At 35.2% G+C, this 20,839-nt stretch overlaps 1 protein-coding gene across 22 annotated transcripts in view; it reads right to left on the bottom strand.

Moving 5' to 3' along the window:
* The window catches only part of GPHN (gephyrin), a 750,954-nt gene that overhangs the window by 444,567 nt on the left and 285,548 nt on the right, over nucleotides 1–20,839 (bottom strand). The window contains exon 1 of one of the 22 annotated variants that reach the window (XM_077122752.1): nucleotides 8,858–8,911. The exons of the other annotated variants lie outside the window; for them this stretch is intronic. The gene's annotated coding sequence lies outside the window, so the exon portion shown is untranslated. Of the gene's footprint in view, nucleotides 1–8,857; nucleotides 8,912–20,839 lie in introns of those variants that run through there. 22 annotated transcript variants of the gene reach the window in all.

Here is a 20,839-nt window from a genome sequence, read left to right as displayed (position 1 = left end):
GATTTGCATTTCCCTAATAGCCAGGGAAGTTGAGCATCTTTTCATGTGCCTTTTGGCAATCTGCATTTCCTCTTCTGATAAGTGTCTTCTGATTCGTGTCTTTTGCCCATTTTGTAACTGGGTTGTCTGTCTTTTTGTTGTTGAATTGAACAATCTCTTTCTATTTTCTGTATATTAGACCTTTTTCTGATATATCATTTCCAAATATTGTCTTCCCATTGTATAGGCTGTCTTTTACTTTTTTGACCAAGTTCTTTGATGCAAAAAGGGTTTAATTTTGAGGAGTTCCCATTTTATTATTTTTTTCTTCAATGCTCGTGCTTTGGGTGTAAGGTCTAGGAAACTGCATCCTATTATAAGATTTTTAAGATATTTCCTTACATTTTCTTCTAAAAGTTTTATGGTCTTAGATCCAATGTTTAGGTCTTTGATCTATTTTGAGTTAATTTTTGTATAGGGTGTGAGATATGGGTCCTTTTTCATTCTTTCTCATGTGGATATCCAGTTCTGTACGCACCATTTATTGAAGACACTGTTCTGTCCCAGGTAAGTTGGTTTGACTGCCTTATCAAAGATCAATTGTCCAGAGATGAGAGGGTCTGTATCTGAGCACTCTATTCGATTCTATTGGTCAATATATCTATCTTTATGCCAGTATCATGCTGTTTTGATCACTGTAGCTTCATAATACACCTTAAAGACAGGTAGCATAGGACCTCCAACTTCATTTTTCTTTCTCAGGACATTTTTAGCTATTAGGGGCACCCTGCCCTTCCAGATAAATTTGGTTATTGGTTTTTCTATCTCTGAAAAGTAATTTTTTGGGATTTCAATTGGTATTGCACTGAATTTGTAAATCAATTAAGGTAGAATTGACATATAAACTATATTTATTCTTCCAATCCATGAACACAGTATGCCCTTCCATTTATTTAGGTCTTCCATGATTTCTTTTAGCAATTTCTTGTAGTTTCCTTTGTATAGGTCTTTTGTATCTTTAGTTAAATTTATTCCTAAATATTTTATTCTTTTGTTGTGTGCTGGTATGAAATGATGTATGTACCCTAGAAAAGCCATGTTGTAATCCTAATTCCATTTTGTAAAGGTAACCATTTCTTCTAAATCCCTATTCAGTATTGTATGTTTGAAACTGTAATTAGACCTTCTCCCTGGAGATGTGATTTAATCAAGAGTGGTTGCTAAGCTGGATTAGGTGGAGGCGTGTCTCCACACATTTCGGTGGGTCTTGATTAGTTTACTGGAATCTTATAAAAGAGGAAACATTTTGGAGAAAGATTTCTGAGAAGGCAGAGTAAAATGACATAGCCATGAAAAGCAGAGAGTCCACTAGCCAGTGACCTTTGTAGATGACTTAGAAAAATGCCTCCCGGGGAGCTTGACACCAGGTCTATTACTTAACAAGTTTCAAAGATTTTAGATGAATTGCTTAGTTTACTGATTTTATTGATTGGTAAAATGGGCAAAATAGTGAATAATCAGACTACTTCATACCTTTGTTGCCAGAAACAAATTAAATAATAAACATGAATATACCTAATAAGGTATAAATGCTATAGAAAGTGCTTGTTATTGCCATTTAAATTAAAATGTTAATTATGCAAATACATATAAAATTAAAGTGAATATGATCTTAATCACATATGATGAGTATCTTATTATGATTAAGATATCAGGAATGAAATCTAATTTATTTTTGTATAAAATTGTATTTTATTTTCAGCTTATTTTCTCTATTTTGATAGTTCAACTGTCATACGAATTTCTGAACAAAATGACTTTCTTATATTCTATTAGCATACATTTTATCTTATTATGGACGTATACACTGGTGATATGGAAATACTGTATTATAATGGGAAGAGCACTGAATTAGAAGTCACGTCTGCTGGGTTTTATTTCTAGCTAATTATATGAATTTGGAACATCTCCTAAATAATAGGAAACAACCTAAATGTCCAAAAATAAACAATTAGTTAAATAAGTTATTGTGTCTAAGTAATATTTTCAAAGATTAAAATGTTTTCAAAGCCCTATTGGTATCATGAAGAAATGAGATAACACAAAATATAAAATATTTCAATAATTGATTATGAAGTATTATGCAGAAAAATTTGTAAGAGCTAAAGGAAATGAAAGATTTTCCAGGAATATATGAATTATAAAATTTGATACAGGATGAAGTGAAAACTAATAAAATAAGGCCAATAATAAAGAGGAGATTAAACAAAGGCAAAATCCACTTGCAAAAATAAGAAGGCAGATGGGTTTTACAGATTAGTTTTATAAAACAGTCACTCAACAGATAATGCCTCTTATCTAAACAATTCTAGAGCACAGCAAAAGACAAAAACCCTACAACATATTCTAAAAAAACTAGCATTAACCCAGCATCAAAACCAGGTTAATCTTTTAAATGTAGATGTAAAAGTCCTAAATAAAGAAATAAAAAATTGAATTTAACCTGTAGTAAATAATACTGCATGTCCAAGTCAGATTTATCTCTCCAGTAGAAGCATTTCATGTAAGTTTTTTAAAAAAGGGTAACACCATGTGAACAGATATTGAAAAAGTACTTGTTAAAATCTATATTCACTGCTGATTCAAATAAACAAAAACTAAAGCTTCAAAGCAAACTAGGAATAGAGGAAGTTTCCTCAAACTGATTAAGGGGATATACAAGAAATCTAACAAACCACTCACACACTAAAAGAAGAACAAGTCAGGAAAGCACATATTGAAGGGCACTGTAGATCAAATTTGAGTTCAGTATGATGGGAGAAGATGAGATTAACAAGCAGAACTCTAAATACCAACAGTGACCGATTAGAAAACATAAGCAAGAGCAAAAGGACTACTTTCACCATAGGAAACACACATATACACACATACACTTATGCACACTACCTGGGCATAAACCTAATAAGAAAGAAGAAAACTCCTTTTCCACTACAGAATCTTGTATGTGTATGCACTTGTACATATTTGTTTGTGAAGGCACTCCTTTCAAGTTCAGAATCCTTTTGGACACTTAAAGGTTGCTCTTCAAAAAGGGTGATCTCCATTGTCAGGGAATGGGTTGGAAATTTATGATCTCTGGTGAATTCACTCTTTTAAAGTGATTTCATAGGACACTACTTTGTTGCTCTTTTTTTAAAATGCAATTTTACTGAGATATATCCAAACACCATACAATCCAAATGAAGTACACAATCAATGGCTGAAAGTATTATCATACAGTTGTGCATTCAACACCATGATCAATTTTAGAATATTTTTATTTCTCCAGAAAAAGAAATAAAAAGAAACAAGAAAACCCAAATCATCCCATACCCCTTATTTTATCCTATTAGTGAGTCCTAACATTGCTGTAGGATATTTGTTACTATTGATGAAAGAATATTAAGATATTACTGTTAACCACAGTTTTCAATAGGTACGTTTTTCCCACATACCCCTCTATTATCCATTCCTTATAATAGTGTCATACATTTGTTCTCATTCACGAAAAATTTTTTTTAAATGTGTACAGTTAATCACAGCCATCATCTACCACAAGATTCACTGTGTTATACATTCCCAAGAGTTAATGCCCAGCTTTTCTTCTGGCAACATAATGACTCTGAAATTGCCCCTTTCCACCACATTTACCCACAATTCAGCACTGCTACTTATACTCACCACAGCATGTTATCATCCATTTCCAAATGCTTAAGTTCAACCTAGTTGAAAATTCTGCACATACTGAAGCAACTGCTTCCCATTCTCCAACTTCATTCTATATTCTGTAACCTATATTCTAGATTTTATGTATAGAGTTGACATATTACAATTAGCTCACATTAGTGAGATTATACAATATTTATCTGTTTGTGCCTGACTTATTTCACTCAGCATAAAGTCCTCAAGGTTCATCCGTGCTATCGCATGCTTTAGGACTTCATTCCTTCTTACCACTGAATAATATTCCTTCATACCACATTTTATTTATCCATTCATTAGCTAACAGACATTTGGGCTGTTTGCTTCTTTTAGGCAATTGTGAATAATGCCACTATGAAAATGGGTGTGAAAGTGTCTGCATTCCAGCTTTCAGATCTTCTGGGTTTATAAGAAGTGGCAGGATTGCCAGATTGTAAGGCCACTCTATAATTTAGCCAAATCGTTTTCCACAGCATCTGCACCATTTTACATTTCTACCAGCAGGGAATAAGTGTTATTTCTCCACATCCTCTCCAACATTTATAGTTTCCTGTTTGTTTAATAGCGGCCATTCTAGTAGGTGTGTAATAATATCTCACTGTGGTTTTGATTTGTACTTCCCTAATAGCTAGTAAAACTAAGTATCTTTATTTTTATATGCTGTATGACGGGGTCACATTTCATTATTTTTCCATGTGAGTATCCCATTATTGCAGCACCATTTGTTGAATTTTTGTTTGTTTGTTTTTGCTTATTTGTTTTTTGGGAAGTGCATGGACCTGGATTCGAACCAGGGTCTCCCGCATGGTAGGTGAGAATTCTATCACTGAACTACCCTTGCATCCCCAAAGCTAAGTATCTTTTCATGTACTTTTTAGCCACATAGTTTCCCCCTTTGGAAAAAAATCTATCATATCTTTTGCCCATTTTATAACTGGTTGTTTGTCTTTCTATTTTTGAGTTGTAGGATTTCTTTATATATTCTGGATATCAAATGTTTATTAGAATGTGGTTTCCAAATATGTTTTTCCCATTTAGCTGGCTGCCTTTCACCCTTTTGACAAAGTCCTTTGAAGCACAGAAATATTTAGTTTTGTGAGGGTCACATTTATCTATTTTTTCTTTCATTGCTGTGCTTTGGGTGTAAGATCTAAGAAACTACTGCCTAATACTAGATCTTAAGGATATATCCCTATAATTTTTTCCAGATGTTTCATAGTACTGGTTCTTATATTTAGGTCTTTGATCCATTTTGAGTTAATTTTTGTATAGGCTTGAGATAGGGGTCCTTGTTTATTTTTTGGGATATGGTTAACAAGTTCTCCCAACACCACTTATCAAAGAGACTATTCTGTCCCAATTGAGTAGACTTGGGAGCCTTATCTAAAATCCCACAGATCTGAGAATCTATTTCCAAACTCCCAATTCAAATCCAGTGATTGATATATCTACCCTTATGTTAATACCATGACTTTTTTTTTTTTTTTTTTTTAACACTGTGGCTTTATAAAAAACTTTGAAGTCTGGAACTGTGAGTCCTCCTACTTCATTCTTCTTTTTCAAGATGTTTTTGGCTATTTGAGGCCCTTTAATCTTCCAAATAAATTTGATAATTAGCTTTTCCATTTCTGCAAATTAGGCTGTTGGAATTTTGATTGGTATTGCATTGAATCTGTAGATCAATTTAGGTAGGACTGACATCTTAACGACATAAATACCGAATGTCTTTCCATTTATTTCGGTCCTCTTTGATTTCTCCTAGTAATGTTTTATAATGCTCTGTGTACAGGTCCTTTACATCCTTGGTTGTTTATTGGTAGATATTTGATTATTTTAGTTGTTATTTAAATGGATTTTTTTCTTGATTACCTCCTCGGATAGCTCATTGCTAGTGTATATAAACACTATTGATTTCTGCATGTTGGTCTGGTATCCCACCACTTTGCTGAACTCATTTATTAGCTAAAGGAGTATTGTGGCTTTTCAAGATTTCCTAAATATAGGACCATATCATCTGCAGACAGTGTAAGTTTTACTTCTTCCTTTCCTGTTTGGATGTCTTTTCTTTCTTTTTCTTGCCTAACTCCTCTAGTTAAAACTTCCAACAAAATAGTGAATAACAGTGGTGATAGTGGTCATCCCTGTTTTGTTCCTGATCTTAGAGGGAAAGCTTTCATTCTCACAATTGAATATGATATAAGCTGTGTGTTTTTCATATATGCCTTTTATCTTGTTGAAGTTTCATTCTATTCCCATCTTTTGAACTCTTCTTATCAAGAAAGGATGCTGGATTTTGTCAAATGCCTTTTCTGTGTCAGTCAAGAGTTTCATGTTGTTTTCCCCTTTTGATTTGTTAATGTAGTATGTTATATTAATTGATTTTCTTGTAGTTGAACCACACTTGCATACCAGGAATAAAACACATTTGGTTATGGTGTATTATTCTTTTAATGTACTGCTGGATTAGATTTGTGATCATTTTATTGAGGATTTTTGCCATCTATATTCATTAGAAAGATTGGTCTGTAGTTTTCTGGTAGTATCTTTATCAGGTTTTGGTATTAGGATGATGTTGGCTTCATAGAAACAAGTTAGGCAGTGCTTCCTCTTCGATTTTTTGGAGAGTGTGAACAGGACTGTTATTAATTCTTCTTAGAATGTCTTGTAAAATTTGGATGTGAAGCCATCAGGTCCTGAGCTTTCATTTGTTGGAAGGTTTCTGATGACTGATTCAATCTCTTTATTTGTGATTAGTTTGTTGAGATCTTCTACTTCTTGGCGAGTCAGTGTAGGTTGGTTATGTGTTTCTAGGAAGTCCATTTCATTTAAGTTGTCTAGCTTGTTGGCATACAGTTGCTCATAGCATCCTCTTATGGTCTTTTTTATTTCTTCAGGGTCTTTGGTAATGACACTCCTTTCATTTATCATTTGATTTATTTTTATCTTCTCTCTTTTGGTCTTTGTCAGTCTAGCTAAAAGTCTGTTGATTTCAGTGATCTTCTCAAATAACAAACTTGGTTTTATTGAGTGTATTGTTTCTTTATTCTCCACTTGGTTTATTTCTGCTTTACTCTTTGTTATTTCTTTCCTTCTGTTTGCTTTGGGATTAGTTTGCTGTTCTTTCTCTAGTTTCTCAAGGTGTTCAGTTAGGTCATTTGTTTTAGCTCATTTTTACTTTTTCAATGTTGGCATTAGGGCTATAAATTTCCCTGTCAGCACTGCCTTTGCTGTGTTCCGTAAGTTTTGATATATTGTGTTCTGGTTTTCATCTGTCTCGAGATATTTACTGATTTCTTGCAATTTCTTCTTTGACCCACTGATCATTTAAGAGTGTGCTGTTTAACTTCCATATAGTTGTGAATTTTCCACTTCCCTGGTTGTCATTGATTTCCAGCTTCATTCCATTATGATCAGAGAAAGTGCTTTCTAATTCCAGTCTTTTTAAACTTATTAAGATCTGTTTTGAGCCCCAGCATATGGTCTGTCCTGGAGAATGCTCAATGAGCACTTGAGAAGAATATATGTCCTGCTGTCTCAGGGGTGCGATGTTCTTTATATGTCTGTTAGTGCTAGTACATTTTCTGTTCTGAATTTTATAATATTTAGATCAATTATGGCTTCTACAGACTACAGGATCAAAGCATTTTCAGTTTTGACAAACAAATACTTTAACTAAGGGTTTTCCTTTTGTTTAATTTGGTTTGGGGACATAAATGGGTGTTAACTATCCAAAGACCAAACTAGTTCATCTCTATATAATTCAATAGCACCAATTTATAAGGATTTTGTTGTGTGTGTGCCGTATGGTGGGGTCACATTTCATTATTTTTCCATGTGAGTTTCCCATTATTATAGCATCATTAGTGGAATTTTGTTCATTTGTTTGTTTTGCTTGTTTGCTTTTTGGGAAGTGCATGGACTGGGACTCGAACCCAGGTCTCATGTATGGTAGGCGAGAATTCTAACACTGAACTACCCTTGAACATTCCCATATAAGGATCTTAAATTCTCAAATAATGTTATTTCCTTGCTTTTCGTGGTCAAATTCACCTCAGCATTCTAAAGATTTTCTGAATGTTTGCTTATGTTTATAATCTGACCCAAAAAAGTTGAAGACTATTTCTTCTTCTTCCCCCTTCACTCATTGCCATGATTAATTATATTGCTGATCAATGAATATAAATATGCATTCTGTATATTTCATATTATACCACCTGAGTAATCAGAATCAGCAGAGATGCAATAATAAAGTTAGATAAATCTTTTCTCCAACAGAGAACCGCACCTGAAGTTAAATAGCAAAGACAGCAAATAAGCACAAGAGGAATTCTAGAATTGCCTTTAAAAGGTTTATTTTTCACTAACTCATACTATAACTGAAACAGGACTATTACTAATTCGTATTTTCTGAAATTAGGAGTATACAACTTTTCAAATAAACTATCTATGAAACTATCTGTCTTTTTCTGTCTATGGCCCAATGTGAGTGGAAAACCTAGTAGTTATTGACTTATCAGATACTAATTTCTGATACAGAATAAGAGTCTGAGGGTATTCTTGCATATTTTTATTTTTATGTGTACTTGAATATTTTAAACCAAAAAAAGTTTTTCGTTTTCATGTACATTCATTAATTCTATCGTGGCATATTTTTTTTGCCTTCAGTGTTTCATACTTATAAAAATATATTCACATACACACACACACAAAAGACAAAAAAAAAGAATAATAAAATACACACATTCACATAAAAATACATTCACTATGTTTGAGGTTCAATGACATTAGGCAGCAAGAACTTGTTGACTTCAGAGTCATTAGTTATAGGTTCAGTAGGGAAAAGAAGGTGAGAAATATTCAGAGAACTTGGTGCATGAAAAAAAATGCCATCCCATACCACGAAAAGAATTCAGAGAGCTTACACTCTATAATTTGCTGTATACTCCTATTTTTTAATTAAGATGTCAGATTGTCTGCTACTGTTGAGCATCATATTCCTTTTAGGTGTTTTCCTACAAATTACCCATTTAGAAGTGTAGACAACTATAATCATCCCCACAAGATTCCTGAGGTAACTAAACTTCCAGACTTCCTAAAAGACAGCAGCAAAACTAGAGTAATAGAGGCCTTATCTTACCTCTAACCTTTCAACAAGTCTTGTAAGCTGCTAATTCCCTGTATTAAATCCTTTTCTTCTTGAAAAAGCTAGAAAAACAAAAACCAAGCTAAAGTTATTCATGGCAGTAAAGATAGAGAAAACGGCAATGAAAAGGAAAATTACACAAATCATTATCAAATTAGTGAAAACGATGTGGAAAATGAAGAATAAATTTCTATAGTTAAAACCATAGCAGAATTCTAACTATTAGTAATATTCTTCCTAAAATAGAACTTATTAAAGCATAGTGCTTAAAGACTTGATCCCAAACATTCGAATTATGCAAGATAGCAGATACACATTTATAATAGCAATGGGTATTTTTTCCTAATTAGTCTTAGTAAAAGAATCTCATACTTCCATTAGTGTTCTGTATGAAACAAAAACCTATGTGAAATCATTCAGTAATATTCTGTCCCATATCTATTCCCTGTTTTAAGGAAGAATATGGTAACCATCTGCCATAATCACTCAACAGCAAAAATAAACCTGCAGCACTCCACCATGTCCACCTATTCAAAATGGTCAAGTAACAGCATTCCTATGATATACACATCTTCTTCTAAACTATTTTAACTTTTGAAAAAATGTTTTACTTCCTTATAGTAGATAGAAAAATCCAAAACTTATCTACTGTTGTATCAGGGCAGCCAAGCTCCTCTCAATTCCCCAGGCATCTGAAAGCCCTGGGGTGGCAGCACTCTTCCTGAACAATAGGGAGGAAGGCTTGCCTGTGGTAAACTCGGGGGCAAACATCCTTTCACCATGCATGGGTTGGTCTGCTCTCCTGGCCTGAGGTTTTTTGGTTATATAACTTGACTTCCATCATTCTGTTATCAAAGTCATTTTTGTTTTATTCTTTCCCTTCTCTGTCCCATTTAGTCCAAGCTGGCAGTGGTTCCCTTCATACAAATCTCACACACAAAAAAATTGTCAGTTTTGCATGTGGCACACATGGTCCTAACCATCAGACAATAAGACTTTCCACAAATCCTTTCTGGATAAGTCCATCTCCACTGAAATGGCTGGCTGTTTCTATGTTCTATTAAATCCTCACCTGGAACATGCTTTGGGGACATGCTTTCTGGAAACATGGAACTTTCCAAACAAGTAATTTCCTGTTCCTTTATATCCAATGGTTCAGTTCTCAGTTTATCCCTTTCCCTTCTTATTTTACTATAAGCTGCAAGGAGAATCCAAGCTGTACTTTCCACATTTAATTTGGAAATATCTTCAGTTGAATATTCCAACTTGTCATTTTAAAATTCTCCTTTTGATCTGACACTAAGGACTCAATATTGCCAAATTCTCTGTCACTTTAAAACAAGGAATGCCTTTCTTCCAGTTGGTAATGATACATTCATCATTTCTGTCTAAAGCCTCATAGGAAGTACCTTTAGCATCCATAATGCTACAAAAAAATCTGGGCCTTTCCAATCAAACTTCTTATAATTCTTTCAGAGTCATACACTTATTCATTTGAAAAGATGTTTAAGCATTTTTGGTACTTTCACCTCACAGCACCCTACTCTCTGTACCAAAATGTGTTTTAGTTTGCTAAAGCTGCCAGAAAACAATATACCAAAAATGGTTTGGCTTTGGCAATGAGGATTTATTAAATTTATGATTTATATTTCTTAGGCCATGAAAATGTCCCAATTGACAACTGGACTCTGAATAAAGGCCACCAGCATCTGGGACACATCTATCACATGGGAGGGAACATGGCAGGCATCTGCTAGTCTTTTGTTCCCAGGTTCCATTGCTGTAGCTTCTGATTCTAGTGGCATTCTCTCTGAGCATCTGTGAGTTTTCTCCTAGCTCCTTCAGGGCATTTCTATTTCTGAGCTCTCTGGGGGGTTTCTCTCTTTTATCTTCAAAAAGGATTCCAGCAAAGGATTAAGACCTGCCTTGAGTGGGCTGGTCACATCTCAAACGAAACAACCTAATCAAAAGGTCCCACCCACAATAGGTCTGCTTGACAGAAGTAAATTAAAAGAACATGGCCTTTTCTGGGGTACATAACCTTCAAACCAGCACAACTCCTAAGTTGGCTTTATATAGTTATGCCTCTTCCTGCTCTTAAAAATTAAATATCAGAATCGATACAAGATGGCAGAATAGGATAGGTTAAGTTCATCCCTGCTCCATGGAACAGCTAGAGAAGGGATGGGAGGGCAACTGAGATGGTGATTCCAGGGTATAATTGACCTGGGAGGGTCTTCTGTACCACATAGGGAGGGCCTAGTTGTAAAGGCTGAGGAACTGAGAAGCAGAGAACCAGAGACCATTTGGCTGGTGCAAACTGCCTAAGTTGGAAATCCAGAACCCTCAGGGGTGCATGAATGGGGAGAAGGGGTCTATTAAGTAAGGCAAGCCACATTTCTTGAACACACTACCCTCAACAGCACAGCCCTGTGACCCACGACTCACCCCATACCCCATGCACTTGAACCCATCACCTGCTTCCCTCCCTGTGCTCCAAACGCCTATGCCCCGCCAACCCCTCGCGTGCATACCTGCACCACACCCGCATCTCAAGCGTGCACACACCTGCCCCAAACCAACCCACCTCTCCTGCTTAAGTGCAGTATTGACCTGCCCCTCCTGAGCCCTACCTCCTGCTCCCTGCCCCCTGCAGATGGTCCACAGCATATACAGGATATGGGCTCTTATGTCTATACCCAGGCACAATTGCCCCCACCCAATGAAGTCATGCAACCCTACCACGCTCCCTGTGAACGCTATTCACATGTACATTATTTATGGTCCTCCCAGATCTGCACATGCGCACAGCACCCAGACACGCTACCCAGCACTGGGCAAGCACTGATCTGCACAGCCAGGCCACACCTGCCCCCAGCTCACGCAGACACAATGCCGACCCACTGCCCTAAGTCTATGCATGCGCACAAAGGGCCCCATGCATAGACCAGCACATGCCAGGGACTGCATCCCAGACCCGTGTACCTGCATAGTCACAACCGCCCAGCCGCTGGGCACCCATACTCACGGGCACCAGCGGAGCATCCCCAACCTGCGCCTATACCTGTGCTGCAATGCATCACCACACTGTTGTGTCCAACCCCGCACACTGCATCTTGCTCCACATCCATCCTGCAAATACATGGCTTTAGACTACTGAGGGAAATCAACTTCCAAAGAAAACCAATCAAGATATTTACATGCTGTTAAGATAGCAGAAGATCACTAAGCATATCATGATGCAGACAAAGCCCAGCCTAATGACCAAATTAAAACACCAAAGGAGACACAGATGTGAGAACAACTAATCAAAGATGTTCATACAACTCTAATAAATAAAATAAGTATGGTGACTAATGACATAAAGAAGATCAAGAAGACACTAGAAGAACATAAAGAGGAATCTGAAAGAATAAATAGAAAAACAGCAGATATGACAGAGATTAAAGATGCTGCAGACCAAATAAAAAACATACCAGAGACACACAACAGCAGATTTGAAGGGGCAGAGGAAAGAATAAGCAAATTAGAGGACAGGAGAAATGATTTTGAACACTCAAAATAGCAAATGGCAAAAAAGATGGAAAAATATGAATTGGATATCAGGTAAATGATGGACAAAACAAAGTGCACAAATACAAGAATCATTGGTGTCCCAGAAGGTAAAGAGAATAGGAAAGGGCTAGGAAGATAAGTTAAGGATATAATGGGGAAAAACTTCGTAAACCTTATAAAGGACATAATTATGCAAGTCAAAGAAGTTCAATGAACTCCAAATAGAATAAATTCAAATAGGTCTTCCCCAAGACACATACTAAAAAGTCTGTCAAAGAGAAGCAGAAAATATTGAAACAAGAGAAAATCTACTACATACAAGGGTAACCACATAGGACTGAGTTCAGACTATATAACTGGCACTATGGAAGCGAGAAGGCAGTGGTATGATATTTTTAAGATACTGAAAGAGAAAGATTTCCAGCCAAGAATTCAGTACACAGCCAAACTGTTCTTAAAAACTGAGTGAGAGATTAAAATTTTCACAAACAAAACTTGAAAGAATTTGTCAACAAGAGACTGGCCCTACAAGAAATACTAAAGGAAATTCTGTCAGTTGAAAAAAAAAAAAAAAAGACAGGAGTGGGAGGTCTGGAGGAGGGCACAGAATTGAAGAGTACCAGTAAGGGTAACTTAAAGGATAAAAAGAGAAAGAGGGAAAATAATACATAGATCTGACATATAAAATCCAAAAGATAAGATGGGGGAGTGAAGAAACACCTTTTCAGTAATAACTTGAATGTTAATGGACTAAATTTACCAATTAAATGATAGCGAGATTGGCAGAATGGATAAAGAAATATAATCCAGCTATATGTTACTTAAAAGGGACTCATCTTAGACATAGGCATACAAATAGATTGAAAGGGTAAGGATGGAAAAAATTTTCCATACAAGCTATAACCAAAACAAAGCAGGAGTAGCTATATTAATATTGGAAAAAAATAGACTTTAAATGTAAAGACATCATAAGAGACAAAGAAGGACATTATATATTAATATAAGGGTCAATTCAACAAAAAGAAGTAACACTCATGAATGTTTATGCTCCCAATCAAGGAGTTTTAAAGTACATAAGACAGACATGGCAAAACTGAAGGGAGCGTTGGATTTTTCAAAAATAATAGTAAGAGACTTCAATACACCACTCTCCTCTATAGATAGGACAACCAGTCAGAAGATCAACAAGGAAACAGTGAAGTTAACCAACCTGATAAATGAATTAGACTTAACAGACATATATAGGCCATTATATGCAAAACACCAGAATAAACAGTCTTTTCTAGTACTCATGATACATTCTCTAGGGTAGATCATATGCTAGGACACAAAAAAGGTCTTTGAACAATGAAATTATTCAAAGCACTTTCTCTGATCACAATGGCATAAAGCTGGATATCAATAACCACGAAAGAACAAAAACTTCCACAACTATATGGAGATTGAAAACACACTCTTAAACAACGAGTGGGTCAAGAAGAAATTGCTAGAGAATCAGCAGCTATTTGGAGACGAATGAAAATGAGAACACAACATATCAGAACTTATGGGATGTGGCAAAGGCTGTGCTGAGAGGGGAATGTATTGCCCTAAATGCCTATGTTAAAAAACAAGAAAGTAAAAATCGACGACTTACCTGCTAACCTGAAGGAACTTGAGAAAGAATGGCAAACTAACCTCAAAGCAAACAGAAGAAGCGAAATTAGAAAGATTAAAGCAAAGTTAAATGAATGGGAGAACAAAACAGCAACAGAAAGAATCAATAAAACCAAAAGATGATTCTTTGTGAAAATCAATAAAATTGATGGGCCACTAGCAAGACTGACAAAAAGAGAGAGAGGATGCAAATAAACAAAATCAGAAATGAGAAGGGGTGCATTACCACAGACCCTAGAGAAATAAAAGAAATAAGATGATACTATGAACAATTATGTGCCAACAAACTAGACAACTTAGATGAAATGGACAAATTCCTGGACACACACAAACAAGCTACACTGACACAAGTGAAGGCAATTCATTAGTGGGTCTGTAAGTAATACTGACATATTGAAGGTGAACATGATTGAAAGGGGTTGTAGAGAGCTATGTCTCATACCAATTAACATTAGAAATATAAATAAGCTCTTGAATGAACTAATTTAAAGGTCTGAATCCTGTAAAAAGAGTCAATAATAGATGGGTAGGGAGAAAAATACTATTGTATGCTATGGTCTATATTTAACAGGAGGACATCAAAAGTACCATTACAATACCAGCAGTAAATAATTGGGGGTGGTGGGGGTGGTACAAGAGTTAAGAGGAGGTTTGAATTTTCTGTTTGGTGAGAGTATGTTTATTGGTTATTTTTCTCCTTGGAGCAATAAAAATTGTCTAAAATTGAGAGTACTGATGACTGTAAAACTAAGTGTGAGGATAATGTGAGACATGGATTATTTAATTTGGATACTATCCATGAGGCCCAATAGGCAGAGGTGGCAGAAGGATACACTGAGAAGTAGAATGGCAAAACTGTGGTGTATATATACGAGGCATGCAACAAGGTGAATGAACCTTAGGGACGTTATGTTGTGCAAAATAAACCAGAATCAAAAGAACAAATATTGCATGCTTTCTTCTAGAAAATAGTTAAAAGAAAATTGGGACCTAGATTGTAAGCTATTATAGCAGTCACATTTAGTCCAGAGGTATAAATGTTATTTCTAGAATTTGAAATGCTGTGCTATGTATGTATAACCTGATGTCTCCCTGGAAATTTGGCTACCTGTGCGATACAGAAGACTTAGAGTTGGAGTTCTGTAGTTATGAAAGTCAGCATTGCTACATACAATAACTGTTAAAGAAAGCAAAAAAAAAGAGATCAGGCTTTTATTGAGATAAGAACAAAGCCCACCTAGCTGGGACTAAGGTAAATAAGATTACAGGGGTAAGAATGACACTATGTGTATTTCAGAACTTCACCTATGGTATGAGACTAAAGGAAGAGAGATTTATTTTGTTCAAAACCTAAATTTACTGTAGCACATAATCTACCTCAACCTGTCTGGACAGCTCATTTAAACAACCCAAACACATGGAACCCAGAATAGGAATGAGGGTTTGTGGTTCTGTACAGCTTAATGTAATACCCAGATACATCCCAGAATATGTTCAGTAGATAATTAAAAAGTATTGGCAAAGTTCCTTGAAGAACTGGAGAAAAAATACGGAACTAATAAATTTTACCACCAGAGACACCCTTCATACTATCTCAAACAATAGGGAATCACAAGTCAATAGGCCAAGCCCTTGATCTTGAGCTTGCTCTTCTGAAGCTTATTCCTGCAGCAGAGAATCTAAGCTTACCAATAGGTATGTCTAAGATTTATGTCCAGAAAACCTCTTTTGTTGCTCAGATATAGCCTCTCTTTATCTGCAAGGAAAATCATTACACTCCTCCCTATGTGGGATATAACATCCAATGGTGAAAGTCTCCCTGGCAACATGCGACATAACTCCCAGGGTTGAGCCTGGCCCTGGCACCATGCAATCAATTAACACCTTCCTGACCAAAAGGGGGGAAAATAAATGCAACAAATAAGGTATCAATGTCTAAGAGAGTTCAAAGGCCATTCTAAAGGCTACTCCAACGTGAGCTTCAGCTAGATATTACTAATCACCACAATTTGCCAAACCCTAACCAACACCATTCCTAAGAACACCTAGGGTTCTATTTGAGATGCTACAAAAGTTTCATGCACTGAGAGTACTTGCCAGAAACCTACAACCTCCAGATGGATCCTAGGCTAGATAAGTCTAGAAACTCAGAGGGGACAGCTTCTCCAAGAATATCAACTAGTTCCATTCCCTTACCCCATAATATTGACACCTCTTTCCAACATGAAAAGGTTAGAATGGGCATAGCTCAAATATCCCTAAAGACTGGAAGAAGGATCAAAGGAGAAGGAGTTAAAACAGAGAGGACAGGATTTAACAAAGGAGTATAATGGTTGAATCATTATATTGATATTTCTTTTAGTCTCCAGTGTCTTGGGGCAGCTAGAAGGAAAAACCTGAAATTATAGAACCCATACCAACTCTGCAATCTGTTATATAACTACTTGTTACAATGTACTTTGAAATTTATTACTTTTCTGTATATACATTTCACAATAAAAAATGTTTAAAAAATAAAAGAGTAGGGAGATTAAAATAAAACCTATTTCAAGAATATACAAACTCAGAAACTCTATATCCTACATACTTTAATTTAAGGATTACCTTGAGAAGACCCTCAACAAAACTAAATTCAAATCCAAGAACCAGTAACAGGTTTAGGACTGCAATGAAAATTATGGTCCACAATAACAACTGTGTAGTAGGCCCAGAATACAAATGGCTTCTAGGAAATAGTCAAGAGTACTCTGGGAAGGATAAATTCAAAGGTAAAAATAGACTGTATACAAAAGATAGAAAGATGAGAAGATGAAGAAATTTGAGAGTTTTTTTTTAATTTTTATTTTTTTGTATGATGTATAGCAGGGGTCACATTTCATTCTTTTTCCATGAGAGTATCCTGTTATTGCAACATCATTTGTTGATTTTTTTTGCGGGGGGGTATGGTTTTTTATTTGTTTAATTGCTTGTTTTGGGGTAAGTGCATGAGCTGGGGATCAAACCAGGTCTTCTGCAAGGCAGGCAAGTATTCTACCACTGAACTACCCCTGAACCCCCGAAACTTGAGAGGTTTTATGGCATATATTATGATGGAGGGAAATGATAATTAGAAATCTATGAACAAATAAAAAGCTATTTAAAATAATAACACAATCCCAAAAGCAAGCACAAATGAGTCATTATTTTGAACTCATGGAACAGAAGAGAGCCAATCTTCAGGGTCTTCATTTAATAGGAAAAAGTTAAGTGACAGAATTGCAATCCCTTCTCTATTAGTCTGTTCATATCATGTGGTTCTGGAGTGAAAAATATGTACAAATTATAAAAATTTAAATACTACTTTTTGGATTTTAGTTTTTGGAATCAATGATTACATAATACATGGAAGACTAGATTATGAGCTCCATGAATGTAGAGTCTATGCGGTTAAATATTTAGCACTTTGTTGTCAGTACCTAACAAGGTCATTGAGCATTTAATAAAGTAATTTGTAGAATTTATGAAATGAATGATTTAATAGGGTTACAAATAGTGTTCTAAAACTAATAAACTTTTACAAAATAAAAGTAATGGCCCAGCTGATAGAATTTGGGAAGTAAGAGAACTAAAGAAAGGAACTGCACACTGATTTTCTTCATAGAGGGAAGTGAAGAGAACATCTAAAGTTTATGTTACAAGAAATGGATGTATATTCTGTGAAGTAAAAAGGCTAATCTGTCAAAAAACTAAAATCAACATAATTACCAACATAGAGTGGCATGGGCAGATGGGATGGGGTGAGTGAATTACTCATCTTTTGTAGCAGGAAGTTAAAAAATACTACATAAACATGAAAACTTAGAACAAAGGGATAAGACCTATCATTTTTAGTTATGGAGGTAAATGTTAGAACAACTAAAATCAGAAACATTTAAAAGTGACTATCTCTAGGGATTTGGTATAGCATCTTCCTTTTAGTTTTATATTCTACTCTGTACATTATTTCACTACTTTTATAAGAAAAAAGAAAAGAGGGATTTCTTAATTACAGAATTTGATAAATCTGTCACTAGGTGGCAGTCTCAGCAAAACTCTAGGCTTGAAGATGCCAACCAGTGTGTCAATACCAGCATTTCTCAAACCTTAATGTGTGAATTCTGATGGAATGGATTTGGTGGGGAACTGGAACTGGAAGTTCTGCATTATTTACAAGCTCCTTGGGACCAAGGAGTCACATCTTGAATAAACTACAGAAATCAAATCTAGGTTCTGTGGCTAAATTTTATAATTTGATATTCAACATGAAATTAACACATAACCACTACCCTTCTTTTAGAAGTTCATCTCCAATGAAAAGATCTGAAGATATAAGCACGTAATACCTTCACATTAAAGTAAGCACATTAAAATCACCTTTGTAAAAATTTAAGTTTTACCTGTACTCAAGTTAAAAAGTAACTAGTGCATATTAACCCATCTAAATATGTGACAAATCAATAAACCCCACTGAACAGACTCAATATGGCACATGATGTTGGATTTAAACAAACATTATTTTTAAAAGGCTTACTGAACTGTTTAAAATAACTTACAAATAAGCGATTATTTATGGATGTTTTACAATCACCAGAATTATTAAAGTACTAGGTAATCATCTGAGACTTTCATTTGACAACATCATAAGTGCTTGGTAAAAATCTAAATTTAAGTTCAGATTAGTTTGTAAAGGTTTTTCAGTTACACTCATAGAAACATAAGTTCACATTTAAGTTCAGTAGTATGTAACAACATTGATCTTTCCAGTAACTCTAAAATTTGGAAACCTTGCCCAATGACATGAAAATCATCAGTTCAAAGAATTCAACTAAATACTAATTATAAATATTAAGCATCTTCATTATTCATTTGGATAAAGGAATAAAGAACAAGAGGAACTGTGTTGGAAATTGACAGCTCCTTCTAGACAAGTGCAGTCCAATAATAATCTAATATCAGCTACATTATAATTTTAAATTTTCTAGTATCAACATTTTTTAAAAAGTAAAAAGAAATGGATGAAATGAATTATTCTATTTTATTTAACTCAATATAACCAAATATTTTGCATTTCAATAAACAATCTAAATAATTATTGAGATATTTTACATTCTTTTTTTCAAATATGTCTTCAAAATTTGGAGTGTATTTTATACCTGTATCTCAATCTGAGCTAGTTACCTTCCAAGTGCTCAATACCAATATGTGGCTAGTGGCTACCTGCCTGAAAAGTGTAGTTCTAGATCAATGCTATTCAAAGTTTTTGATTGTGTATTCCATGTGTAAAAAAAAAAAAAATTATGTATGTGTATTTATGCACAAATTATACTAATCTGGTGTTGTCATTAGGTTATATCTCAAGATACAAAATATACTTAAGGTGAAGTAGTTCGTTGTTCAAGAAAGTGGATATAAATTCATATTTACAGTAATTTACTTGATCGTTACAATTTTGGGGCTGACCATTTACTAGATTAGATTTGAAAGGCTTTTCTTAAATTCATAGTATGATTTTAAAAAGCGTCCTGATAAAAGCAGAAAAATCAGCTCTGTCTTTTTCTTGTTTTTATTATTGGTATTATCTGAGATATATGGTATATTTGCAGGCATCTTTTAAAACCACTTATTCACTTTGTGAGAGTTAGTAGAATTAGAACAATATAACAGAATATATAAATCCACTCCATCTGGATAACTACAAGTAAAGGAACAAGTGAAGGCATCATTGTCAACACCGTTATATCATGAAACTTCCTCTTCCACTAGGATACCTCAGCATACTGTACACATAGACATAACTAAATCTCAATATTAAACATTGGTAAGGTTAAAATTCTTTAAAGCTTTAAATAAATATCAGTTTCAATAATATCTTACAATCCTCAAATAGTTCCATACTAGATAGGGTAGGCAAAAACACTGCAAAACTCCCCGAAAATTCGGTGGCTTAAAGAACAAGAAATTTCTTTCTTTCTCTATAATAGTTTTCGTTAGGGGCTTCAAGGACAGTAGTGGCTCTAGGCCATGCAGTTATTCGGGTTGGCAAGGCCCTGCTGTTTTGAACACTGGGTTTCCAAGCTTATCATGGTCATCACCATCCTAGTAAACCACAAGAAGGAAGAACATAGGAGAGTGTTTTAGTTTGCAAGCTGCCACAATATGATATATCAGAACAAATTTTAAAAAGGAGAATTTATTAAGTTGCAAGTTTACAGTTCTAAGTCCATGAAAATGTCCAAATTAAGGCAAAGCTATGAAAATGTCTAAATTAAGGCACCAAAAAAAGGTTACCTTCACTCAAGAAAGGCTGATGAAGTTCGGGGTTTCTCTCTCAGCTGGAAGGGCACATGGTAAAGGCTACTAGCTTTCTCTTCTGGCTTCTTGCTTCAGGAAGTTCTCCTCGGGGCGTTTTCCCCTCTTCATCTCTAAAGGTCTCTGGCTACGTGGGCTACGATGGTTCTAAAATGGTTCCCTCTTAAAGGGCTCCAGTAAGCAATTCCACCTTGAATGGGGAGAGACAGATCTCCATGGAAACCATCTAATCAAAAGTTACCACCCACAGCTGGGTTGGTCACACCTCCATGGAAACAATCAGAAACATCTCACCCAGCACTATTATATGAGGATTAAAGAATATGGTTTTTCTGGGGTGCAAAATAGCTTCAAATCGGCAAAGGGAGTATGCATAAAAGTTTATACGGACTAGAACTGGAACATAAGCTTATATTTCATTGACTGGGAGCAGCACAT

The sequence above is a fragment of the Tamandua tetradactyla genome, chromosome 12 (assembly GCF_023851605.1).
Source record: "Tamandua tetradactyla isolate mTamTet1 chromosome 12, mTamTet1.pri, whole genome shotgun sequence".
Lineage (NCBI taxonomy): Eukaryota > Metazoa > Chordata > Mammalia > Pilosa > Myrmecophagidae > Tamandua > Tamandua tetradactyla.
Note: the sequence above shows the minus strand (reverse complement) of the source record. Positions and strands in the feature narration are given on the sequence as shown.